We start from the raw sequence: 12,921 nt of genomic DNA, 5'->3' as shown, positions 1-12,921 counted from the left end.
AAAGGGGGGCCTTTTATCCCGGTTGCTGTTAGCACCCGGGACAAAAGGTCTTTTTTCCTATTTTTCTTCTCCCGCCTGTATTTTGGAAATGGATTTTATTTTACCTTTTCACTGTATTTCAGGATGAAAAACAAAACCTTCACAGATTTTGTACATGCAAAAATATCTTTAATTAACGAGTAAATTGACAATAAGTATGAAGTAATCATTATTTCTATACCAACTCATGTAGCCTGTAAAATATTTATTTTACTGCATTCCTGTGATCAATAAATTATTCAATTAAATGATTTGAATGCGCAGAAAAATCCATGTTAGTATGTGGTTAACAATGTTCATGTATATCTAAAAAATCTTCACCTAACAAATTTAATAACACATGAAATCATACATAGGGTAAATTACAAATTGTATCAATTAATACACAAAGGTCATGTACATTGAACGCATTACAATACAACGTTGTAAAATTTCTTCTTCACGAAAGTTCTTTGATCATGATCGCGGCGTAAGTACGGAGCCTCTTCTTTGGATAGCAGGATGCTTGGATCAACTTCAACGGCGAATGGAGGCATGCCATCAAACTGATCATAATCATCTGATTGGTCTGTTTTATCCTCGACTCCCACGATTTTTCTTTTACCTGGAAGAACTATGTGGCACTTTGGCTCCCATGTCTCTTCTGGATTCCTCTTGGGTTTGCTGCACATGTCCTTCACATAGAACACCTGATGCACATCATTGGCAAGTACGAATGGGTCATCACTGTATCCAGTCTTGCTCAGATCTACTATTGTCATTCCGTACTGATCTTTGGTGACGGCAGTTAGCTTCACCCAATTGCAAAGAAATAGAGGGATGTACAGCGGTCCGTATTCGAGTTCCCATACCTCCTGTATGAAACCATAATACGACTCCTTGCTATTATTTCTGTCCATGGTATCTATGCGGACACCACTATTCTGGTTCGTGCTTTTCTGGTCCTGGGCTCTCGTGTAAAATGTGTAACCATTTATCTCATAGCCTTGGAATTTGACGATTGTGGTAGCAGGTCCCCTGGCTAACCAGGCAAGCTGTGGGTGAATCTCAGAGTTACCCATAAGTTGTTGGCGCAACCAGGAGGGAAAAGTTTCCATGTGATGACGGGTAAGCCAAGCATCGGATTTGGTCGGGTTTTCGGAAGCTACCATCTGCCTGTGCTGCTCGATATACGGAGACACAAAGGATGACTGTTGTAGAACAGTGTAGTGTGCCTTGTCGAACAAATCAGTATCATTGCTCAAACTTGATTTCCTTCCAAGGGTGCCCATTCCTCGGAGCCTCCCCTCGTGGCGTGAAGTTGGAACCCCAATCGAGTCAATTGAATCAATAAAATCAACACAAAACTCGATCACCTCCTCTGTTCCATATCCCCTGGTGATGCTTCCTTCTGGACGGGCACGATTACGAACATAGTTTTTTAGGACTGCCATGAACCTCTCGAAAGGCCACATATTGTGCAGGTATACAGGTCCGAGAATACCAATCTCTTTTACTAGGTGAACCAGTAAGTGCGTCATAATATTGAAGAAGGATGGTGGAAATAACAACTCAAAACTGACAAGACATTGCACCACATCGTTCTATAGCTTTGATAGCTTGGATGGATCGATTGCCTTCTGCGAAATCGCATTGAGAAACGCGCATAGCTTTACGAGCGGCAACCGGACATTTTCTGGTAGAACACCCCTCAGTGCAACCGGAAGCAACTGGGTCATCAACATGTGACAGTCATGAGCCTTGAGATTTGTAAACTTCTTTTGTTTCATATTTATTATTCCCTTTATATTCGAGGAGTACCCAGACGGGACCTTCATACTATTCAAGCATTCAAACATGCTATCCTTCTCCTCCTTGCTGAGAGTGTAACTGGCACGACGTAAGTAGTGCTGTCCATTATCTCTCTTTTCCGGATGTAGGTCATCTCGTTGCCCCATGGCTTTCAGGTCCTGTCGTGCTTCCAATGTATCTTTTGAGGTTCCATAAACACCCATGAAGCCTAGCACGTTCACGCAAAGATTCTTCGTCAGGTGCATAACGTCTATTGCGTTGCGAACCTCTAGGATTTCCCAATAAGGTAGCTCCCAAAATATTGACTTTTTCTTCCACATGGGTGCATGTCCGTTATCGTCGTTCGGAACAGGTTGGCTACCAAGTCCCTTTCCGAAGACTACATATACATCCTTCATCATCTCGAACACACGCTTTCCATTACGGTGTGCAGGTTTTTTACGATGGTCTGGCGTCCCTTTGAAATGCATCCCGCTCTTTCTCAGCTGGTGGTGAGCAGGGAGAAATCGACGATGACCCATATAGACGACCTTCTTACAGTGCTTCAAGTACATGCTGTCTGTGTCGTCTAAACAGTGGGTGCATGCCCGATATCCCTTATTTGTCTGTCCTGAAAGTTTACTCAATGCAGGCCAATCGTTGATGGTTACGAACAACAGTGCTCGTAGATTAAAGATCTCTTGTCTATCCTCATCCCACACACGTACACCTTCTTCCTTCCAGAGCTGTAAAAGGTCATCAACCAACGGCCTTAGGTACACGTCAATGTCGTTGCCGGGTTGTTTTGGGCCTTGGATAAGCGCCAGCATCATAATGAACTTCCGCTTCATGCACAGCCAAGGAGGAAGGTTGAACATACAAAGGGTCACAGGCCAAGTACTATGACCACTACTCAATTTACCGAATGGATTGAATCCATCAGTGCTTAAACCAAACCTTATGTTCCTTGCTTCACTTTCAAAGTCTGGGAATGTTCTATCAATTGATCTCCACTGTGCCCCATCTGCGGGGTGTCTCAGCATCTCATCTTTCTTACGGTCTTCTTTGTGCCATCGCATCAACTTAGCATTCGCCTTGTTCCTGAACAAGCGCTTCAAGCGTGGTATTATAGGGAAATACCACATCACCTTCGCGGGAACTCTCTTCTTGGGAGACTGCCCCTCGACATCACCAGGATCATCTCGCCTGATCTTATACCGCAGGGCTTCGCAGACGGGACAAGCATCCAATTTCTCGTATTCATCACCACGATAGAGGATACAGTCATTAGGGCATGCGTGTATCTTCTGAACATCCAATCCGAGAGGGCAAATAATCTGTTTAGCTTCATATGTTGTGGACGGTAATTCATTATTCTCGGAGAGAATCTTCTTGACAATGTTCAACATCCCCTGAAATGCCTTATCGGACACACCATTTTTTGCCTTCCATTGCACAAATTCTAGTGTCGTACCTAGTTTTTTATGGCCCTGCTGGCAACCTGGGTACAACAATTTTTGGTGATCATCTATCATGCGCTGCAACTTTGCTGCTTCCTTCTCAGTTTCGCAATCTCTGTATGCATCTCGTATCACCTGACCAAGGTCATCAATAGGGTCATTTTCTGCAAACTCATCTTCATCAGCCTCGCCCATTGTAGTACCTGCAAAAGCTTGGCCTGCAACCCAGTCCGGAATGGTGTCATCTTCCTCCTCCTCCTCGCCATCTTCAATTACAACCCCTAGTTCACCGTGCTTGGTCCAAACCAAATAGTTAGGCATGAAACCGTATTTAAACAAGTGGCTGTGAATAGTCCCCCAGGAATCCTTTGAATACTCCTTCCTGTTATTGCATTGGAAGCATGGACAACATACGAACCCATTCTCTGGCTTGTTCGCTTTTGCCACTTCGAGAAAATAATGCAAGCCATCAATAAACACCTTGCTCCGCCTGTCTGCATTATACATCCATTGCCGGTCCATCTGCATCGTATTACGCATGAAAATGGATTACACTTGACAATGGATTACGCGTGAAAATCAATTAAAGATCCAAACAACATGGTACAATACAACAACATGAAGATCCAAATACACATATTTAAATTAAAGTCCCAAACACTGCATAAGTTGTTCAACTTGAAGACCGTGATCATCTCGCGAGGATGTCCTCAACTGGGCGGCACCGGTATTCGTCATGAAAGAGGTTAGATGCTACGGAAAAGGGGACACGGTCACGATGTCCGTATCCACTCTTTCTCGTAGAATCGAACCTACTTCTTGACATACGTTGCTGCTCGGCGGAAAAAATCCTCGGAGAGATGAACACGGTATGCAAGTTCAACAAGTAGCAGAAGTCATCTATGTACAAAAATTCTTTCCTTACCACTACAGAAGTTGTTGAACTTGAAGACCGTGTTCATTTCGCGAGGATGTCCTCAGCTGGGCGGCACCGCACTTCGTCATGAAAGAGGTTAGATGCTACGGAAAAGGGGACACGGTCACGATGTCCGTATCCACTCTTTCTCGTAGAATCGAACCTCCTTCTTGACATACGTTGCTACTCGGCGGAGAACATCGTCGCAGAAATGAACACGGTATGCAAGTTCAACAAGTATATGGATTTAAAAAACCATATTGAATTTGATAAGATAAACCGTCTAGACAAGGTAGCATCATTTTTAAACCACTGAAATAATGCATACTATATATGACACATCAATCTCCCTCACATTCTAGCTCAAAATACCTCTCCATTTTTCTACTTCATCATCACATTGTAGCAAATAATCTTTCCATCTCCAAAGCATAAATCAAAGCATAACACAAGGATGAAGTAGCAAACCTTCGTAGCACTTGTTGGCTGAGTCAAATTCCCACGAAAATGAGGGAAAAAACTTCGGGCAGCACCTCCCTTGCTTGGGCACCACCGGAGAGTAGGTGAAGCTCAGCTCTCTATCAATGTGCTGGACTGCTCGGGCTGGAGGAAGAAGAAAGTCTCTGTCTCGGGATATAGTGGGGATGAGTTTTTATCCCGGTTAAAAACTCCAACCGAGACAAAAGGAAACACCTTTTGTCCCGGTTGGAAGTTTATCCCGGTTGGTGCCTCCAACCGGGATAAAAGGGACACCCTTTTATCCCGGTTGGAGGCACCAACCGGGACTAACCCTTTTATCCCGGTTGGTGCCTCCAACCGGGATAAAAGGGTCCCGCCACCGACGCCCCCCCGCTAGCCGTTGCAACCGGGACTAAAGGGGGGCCTTTAGTCCCGGTTGCAATTACCAACCGGGACTAATGCTCCCCTCCAAATTCCCGCACCCCGGCGCACCCTCTTTTGTCCCGGGCCACTTTTAAACCGGGATAAAAGGGGGCGGATCGAAAGTCAGTTCTCTACTAGTGGACCGATCGATGCGTGAGAAGCGGAGAGGTGCGGCTCGGCACGTCGCCAGCGGCCCAGCGTGCTAGAGCTACGTACTGTAATCGTACTATAGAAGCAGTTTCAAAAGGTTACTTTTTGTTAAGATTTCTGAATCATCAGGATCGTTGTTGAGTTTGATGTGCATGCTCCTTACAGTTTCAAGACCATTGAATCTAATTTGTTTCGAAACCATCCCCTGCGCTACTCGAAAAACAACCTAAAATAAACCTTAATCTGTGTCTCGATGATCCATCTCTACTGTTATTAAAAAACAAGTAACCATCTAACATCTAAATCTGCATCCATATTACTTACTTCTGTCAATATAGAAAACTAACCCAAAGTATATAAGCATCATGTGTGCCACCATCCCCCATGCGATACGTTTTGGGAGCAATGAGCATGTAAATTTACATGGTTTAGCAAGCATGAAAGATGTTCCATTAACGAGTCACGTATCAACAATAATTAGAAAAGTGACTTAGTTTGATTCATGGATGATTGACAACGAAGCCGCAGCGGTCGTCGATGAAACCGCGACGGTTGTTGGTGAAGCCGACTAGTCGGAGTTGATTTCGACTAGTCGTCGACGGTGTGAGGTTTGCCCCGACTACATTTCTAGTCGAGATGAGGAGTCAGAATAGTCGTCGACGAGCGCCACGACGTAGTCGGAGTAGTCGTTGGCGAGCATCACGATGTATTTGGAGTAGTCGTCGGTGAGTCGCCCATCGAAGTAGTCAAGAAGAGTAGTCGAAGTAGTCACTAACAAGTAGTCAACGTAGTGGCCGATGACTACTCGCAAGACTACCCATTGGAGATCTGCAAGCAAGTACTCATTGCATATACAATGATCACCACCCCAAAGAGAAACAATAGATACTTGTTCAAATACATCGAGTTCATCGGCAAAATTACAAGTCAATATAGCAAACTAAGACTATTCCAAACTGATAAAGCCCGCAACACGCTCAGCGATCGGCTCCAGATCCTCCAAATATTGCGTGTACGCATCATCGCTACAGTCTCCGGTGATACCGTCTGCGACCAGAGCCAAGTTTCCCCTTGGATAAAAGGACTTTACAATCGCCAGCACCTGCTTCCAAATAGACTTCGCCATATTGGTGATCTGGGCCGGTGCATCCCTCAATCTCGCAATTAAGGGGCGGGACTCCACTCCTTCCTCGGGGGGGCTCCATCACATCGACCAAGGCTAGCATTGCGTCAGATAACTCCTTGAGATCTTTCTCCTTCCTCCTCTCCTTTTCACGGTCCTCCCTTGCCTCCGCCAACTGGGCTTTGAGCTGCTCAACCTCGTCGGCGGCACAACTGTGGGCATTCCTCCAGTCAAGCACTTGATTGCTGAGTTTGGCCTCCTGACCCTTTACCTCTATAAAGAACAACGACAATGCGGTCAATGCATTTAAGAGATCAAAGGACTAAGGGTGCGAGTACTTACCCTCCAACTTTTGGTGCAATGACCTGTTACGTGCCTCCATATAGCTCTTCTCGGATTCGAAAACCTGCCTTTCAATTCGAAAGGAGTCAACAGTATCTTCATACTTCTTCAGGAAGTCGGCGGTGCGGCGGCGCTCATCAATGATGTCTTTCTCCAATTGCACCACACGTCGCGTAGCTTCACTCCGCTCTTGTACAATTTCGCTATTCTTGCGGGATTTCTCATATAAGTCCTGCACAATCAAGCAATTAGTACTCTTCACGAGTGCAAATGGTGCCAAACTACAAAAATAAGTACTCATATATGGTGTTAAGACTCACCAATATATCATCCATTAGCTGCTAATTTAGGCTCAGAATGTTTGACAGTGGCGGCAACTCCTCCAGGGAGCTCTCAAAAACCTCGACCTTTTGCAACAATACTAGAGCTTCACACGTCACACCAGCCTTCACACTCGGTACAAGAACGAGCTGCTGAGTAAGCGAGCACCAGCCTCAGACACATCTTTGCCCATTGCTTGCTCAGTTACCGTGGCCTTAGACGCGGGAGGAGGGTTATCATTCATAATCTCGGAGGCTGGCGGCGCCGGACTCTCAAGTGAGCTGATCACATCTCGCAATATGGCAGCTGTAAGACTTATCACACTCGTGCCATCGGTTTGTGGTGGATCTTCAGTTGTTAAGTCGACAACGGGCACGGCATCAGAATTCGTGGCCGACGAATCTGCAGCCGGTTTTGTGCTCACCACGTCTAAAGCAATGTTCTCGGAAGTCCTGATATCAAACACGATTCAAGATTACAAAAGGGACTATTGATTATAAAATCAATGATCAAATTCAAACACAACAGAGTACTCACTACGCGGACCGGGGAGGAACCCAGCGACGTTTCTTCGCTACAGAGACCGACTGCACACTTGGGGCCAGCTCATTGCTCGGTGCAGGTGGCAAATCCTCAGTATTTTCATCGAGATCTGAAAGAATCAACTCAGAGACTACATACGCGCGACTACTACCAGTACTCGCGTACTCACCACTAGCAGGGACTTCAGCCAGCGTGGCGCTAGAAACTGCCTCCGGTGTCTCCATAGCATCAGCCATGGTAGTCTTTGACGGGTCCTCCGCTCTGTTACTCGCAACACCAAGTTCAACGACTGCTAGAGTAGTAGCCATCTTGGGTGTTATGGCCACGTCTTCAGTAGATGTCTCCGCCAAAGAAACCACACTAGTAGTCGCGTCTTTAGCTATCGCGACTACATCATCAGAAGTAGTCTCAGTAGCGTCGTACACTAAATCCGCAGCATCCTTAACATCTTCACCCGCGTCATCAACAATCTGCAAAAACAAACATCAAAACAAGTCAATTCAACTACTCAAGGAAGCTATATAAGTACTCATACTTCAGCACATTGCTCTTCTGCAAAGGTAATTACCGGCGATGGAGCTTTGAAAGTCTCCAAGTGCTTGCTAACCGATTGCTTACGCACTATGGTCCGTCTTTTCTTCGGCATTGGAGCCTGGATCGCTGCATCACCAACATCCTCTGCTGGATGCTTCGAGGTGTCGATTGCAAATTTATACCCTTTGAGAACTCGAGACTGCACAAAAACATGATCAGACAACTCGGAGTCAGACGACGCAATGTCTGAGTCGCCAAGTGGCTCAGAGTCCCCATCATCCTCCTCCTCCTCTAAGGGATCATCAGATAAGGGCACGTAGTGCATAGGTTTCGCGTTTTTTGCGCCATCAGCATCAGAGGGAGGAGGAGGAGAAAAGTATAAAAGGACATCTTCCTGCATAAGGAATTACTAGTTGGCAAACATGACGACTACTAATTATGGGTACTCAAAAGGAAAGCAAGTTACCTCTCTGGGCTTATACCACTTGTCAAACTCCTGGATGGATTCATCGACTTCGGCACCCCTTGGAAATTCTTGAATAATTTTCTCAACAATTCCTCAACTGCATCATCAGATATCTCCTCAACTAATATCTGCGACGGATCATCAAAGCCTGAGTACTCATAGCCCCAAGTCTGGCGCAGCTGCAACGGTTGCACTCTCCTCTTCAAGAAGCTGGCTGCCACGTTTATCCCAATCAGTCCTGCCTTCTTCAACATTGCGATCTTTTGCAACAACTCGGCTACCTGATGACTATCTTCAATGCTAGGCTCCTCAAGCCACTTGCTCGAGTACTTCGGGCAGTACCCGGTGATCACTGGCATTGGACGGAGGCTCATGGTTTTTGATGTAAAACCACTTATCTTTCCAGGTGCCATGGGACGGCGGAGTCTCATACTCCAGATACACATCGAAGTCCCTCAGCTGAAATCCTGCACCTTCGAGTATTGCCATCCTATCCTGACTAGGCTGAGGCTTGCAGCGGAAAAGTTTGCGAAATAATTGAAAATGAGGTTGTATCCCCAAATATGCTTCACAGAGATGCACAAAGATTGCAATGTGCAATATTCCGTTTGGATTCAGATGGACAAGCTGAATGTCGTAAAAATTGAGGATACCTCTAAAGAACTCCGATTTAGGAACAGCATGTCCTCTCTCCACAAAATGAGCCCAAATCACTATCTCTTTCGGATGGGCCTCGAAGTTCCAGGCATTGGCATAGGCGGACCTCCAATTTACGATGGCCTCCTCCTGTAGCAATTTTGCATTCACCAACTCTTGGATTGCTTCTTTCTTCATGGTGGACATCTTCCAAGCGGATGCCTGATTTGGCGGAGCGGTCTGATCGGTAGGCCCACATTTGGGCGAAGGAAGCTGTAGCTCCTTCCCCTTCTTGGAATCCTTCATCGATCCTTCCGCGGCCTTTCCCTTGGACTTGTCGGTCTTCTTCCCCATCTTCTTCATGCGCATAACCTCAGGACGCATAAGGGGGAGGAGAAGGCTACTCTGACACCTAAGGTTGCTTATTTCGGCTGATGGCGGTGGTAGCGCAAGTGGCGGCATTAGGGTTTTCAAGATGGAGAATAACAGATACGAATGGTTGGAAGCTTAACCCACGGAGGCTATCGGCCTTATCTTTTATAACAACGCAGCGGATCTAAACGGCTTCGAGATTTTAGGAACACAATCGGTAATTTCGCAATGGTCTGATACTCAAGATTTATCGCGAGATTGAAGTCCAATGATCATGTTGATCATGGTTGACCCCTTCATCGCCTGGACGTAGTCGATCAAGTGCTCTGGAGCTGCGTACACCTCGCCCGTTGGATAAAAAAAATTCTTCAGGGATTAAGGAAAGATGAAACAAATTCAGTTTGACCCTCAGCCTGATTCTTCGATTCAACCTAAGGCTCGGGGCTACTCCATATGGAGTGCGATTTTTATCGCACTTCCATATAAAGACTTGAAGACAAACTACTCAAAAGCAACGTCAAAATGGGGTAGGAGTACCTTCCAGCCGCATGTCAGTACTCGAGTACTCGAAGGCTAGCCGCGACAAGAGTACTCAACGAGCACCAAAGACTAGTCGAGCAACGTCTGCAGAGTACTCGGGACTACTTCATTTAACTACAAAGTACTCGAGGGCTTGTCGGCCATACATCCTCGGGCCCACAAGGAGCCCTGTACGGACTCACACAAAGGACGTACTCGGTCACGTATCAGGGCATGAAGACTACTACACAGGGAACGTAGACTACATGGACTCCTGAAGAACTAGTCGGAATACAAGGAAACTACTCTGCCGAGTTAGAGTAGGACTCTGTAGTCATGTCCGACTAGTACTCTTGTATGAAAGACTACCCTGTAATCTTGCCCCCCCCCCGATATATAAGGGCGGGTAAGGACCCCCTCGAAACAAGTTCAATTGAATACAAGCATACAATACACTGAACGTAGGGTATTACGCGATCTAGTGGCCTGAACCTGCCTAAATCGTGTTCCTGCGTCAGCATCGACTCATTGATTTCGGCGACACCCACCAACCAAAACACTATCTCGGGTAGTCCCTTGATAGGTTGCTGGGTTAAAACACCGACACAACCCATGCTAAGATTGCATCAATACAAAAAATTTTTACAAAGTTCCCATTGTATTCTAGAAGCTCATAACATTGGGCCCGACAAGCCATTACAACTGCTTCTCCGCTGATAAAAACCGACTCCTTCAACTCGATCTAAAAAAATAACATTCTGTTTAATAAGTTGTTGATATTCAACAACTCCTTGTAAAAATTAATCACAGAAATCTAAATGACATAACTATGTAAGTTTCTACTTTTTAGATAAACTTTTTTTGAGTGAAATTCATGACATGTTTACAATGATGGTATAATTGTCCAAATTTTTTAGAAAAAAGATATATGACTGCTATCAATTGTTGCATAGAAGAAATTCGGCATCATGAGCATCGTGATGCAGGTTAGAATGATGCCGAATTTCCTCTATAACTGCTATCAATTTATGTTATAGTGAGAGGGTTCAAGATAATAGGGGTAACAAGCGCTAGAGTGTCAACTGCAAGTAGGGGCTAAACCATTTTCTTACAACTTGCAACGAGTAAAATATCAAAAATGGGATGACAAAGGTCGATTCATTAGGTAACAATAAATGGCTTGCAACAAAAGCTAAAATAAGAAATTTTACTCAGTTAATTGCGAGCTCAAGTTCACCCACGGACTTCTAAAATCCTGAGTTTTCTTTTTAAAAATTTCTAGCCCGCACACAAGCACAGATTATTGGACTATAGTCCACGAATGTTTTGTTATTCCCATATGTACACCACTATTCTCTCGGTCAAGCCTACTGCCTACGCATGTCTCATATGTTCGTTAGCCTTCTCAGGCGAGATCCAATAACATTATGCACACCCATGTGAAGCTAGGGATCGAGCTCGCAGAGATCCGGTGGTGTTGTTAGTTTATTGGTTAAGTTATTAGCTTCCTTTAGGCTTGTCATAACTCATAACAAGCACATGAAGCTATTTGCATTGAAAAATGTCTGTAGCTTGATCAGCATGTGTAGGAGTATATCTAGCTTGCTAGCCAGCTGCTGCTGCTGCTACTGCCATCACGCATTTGCATCAGCAAGCTAGCTAGATGGCACCAAATTAAATTAAATTCGTAAATCCCGTTTAGCAATTAATTAGACAAGTGGTCGGTAGCTTAACGTCGGAGTCACGAAACAAGGATTACGTACGTGCACCGAACCTACTGCGCTGAGTACCGACGAGCCAGACAACCGGACAACCAAGCATGTCGACGGCATGTCGTCGCCCGCGTTCGTGGGCCGGGCCATCACATCGGTCCCCCTGCGCACTTGCGAACTCGATCGGGAGTTACAGATCATCGTCGTCGGGCACTCTTGTCCCTGCCTCCCTCAGATACCACTCCTCCGGATCTGGTATCCGCCGAGTCTGAATCACACATCACATCACCATTGGCCGCTCGGTTGCGTGGTGCATTTTTTTCAACGCGTTCTGGCGTCTAGTTTCGAAAAAAAAAAAGTTCGGTCGGCAACTTCGTTTGGAGATCAGGGTTTACGGTAATTTGAGATTTTAAGTCTCGACTAATCCTCACAGATTTCAGATTTTAGAGCAGGAATGCAAAAGATAGTCACTTGGTTAATTGCGTGCGTGGTAATTAGCCTCTCCACATGCGGTCGTATGCTCGTGTTGCCACCAGAGGAGAGGGGGCAAAAGACTGACCGGCTCAGACAAACTTTGTGTTCGTGCTTTTGTACCAAAGGCCCAAGCCTGTCTAAGTACTTGCGTGAATGGGGCTGACGGGCAATCCACAGTGATGCTCCAGCAGGCCGGCCTCCAAGTGCGTGCGGCGCCACATTTGGGCCTCATTTTCCGCATCGCTTTTGCTTATGTGGTGATGAATTTAGCCCGTTTTGTTTTTGAGACGAAACGTGACCCGTTTCTCGTTTTACACGAAAATTCTGAGATCCTTTTAGGATCTGATGAAATTCTGAATTACTCTATACAATTCGCGCACATCAGCAACCACAACCTTTGTCCAATTCTCCATTGCTAGGTCCTACCAGTTTCCGTTTCGGGGAACACCTAGGTTCTACGCATCGCAACTACCCCTGACCTTTTTTCTTACGGGCAGTTTTCATTCATTCGGCCTGACCGTTTCTTGGGGACATTTCCGGTCAATTCTAATAATCGTCACTTTGAAATATATGATATACCGTCATCGCAATCAACGCTATAAAATGGAGCATCCGGTTGTCCCCGTTGGTTTTTATTCTTGCGACCCTACTTCTTTTAATCT

Source organism: Setaria viridis, chromosome 7, assembly GCF_005286985.2.
Source record: "Setaria viridis chromosome 7, Setaria_viridis_v4.0, whole genome shotgun sequence".
In the NCBI taxonomy this organism is placed as follows: Eukaryota; Viridiplantae; Streptophyta; class Magnoliopsida; order Poales; family Poaceae; genus Setaria; species Setaria viridis.
Note: the sequence above shows the minus strand (reverse complement) of the source record.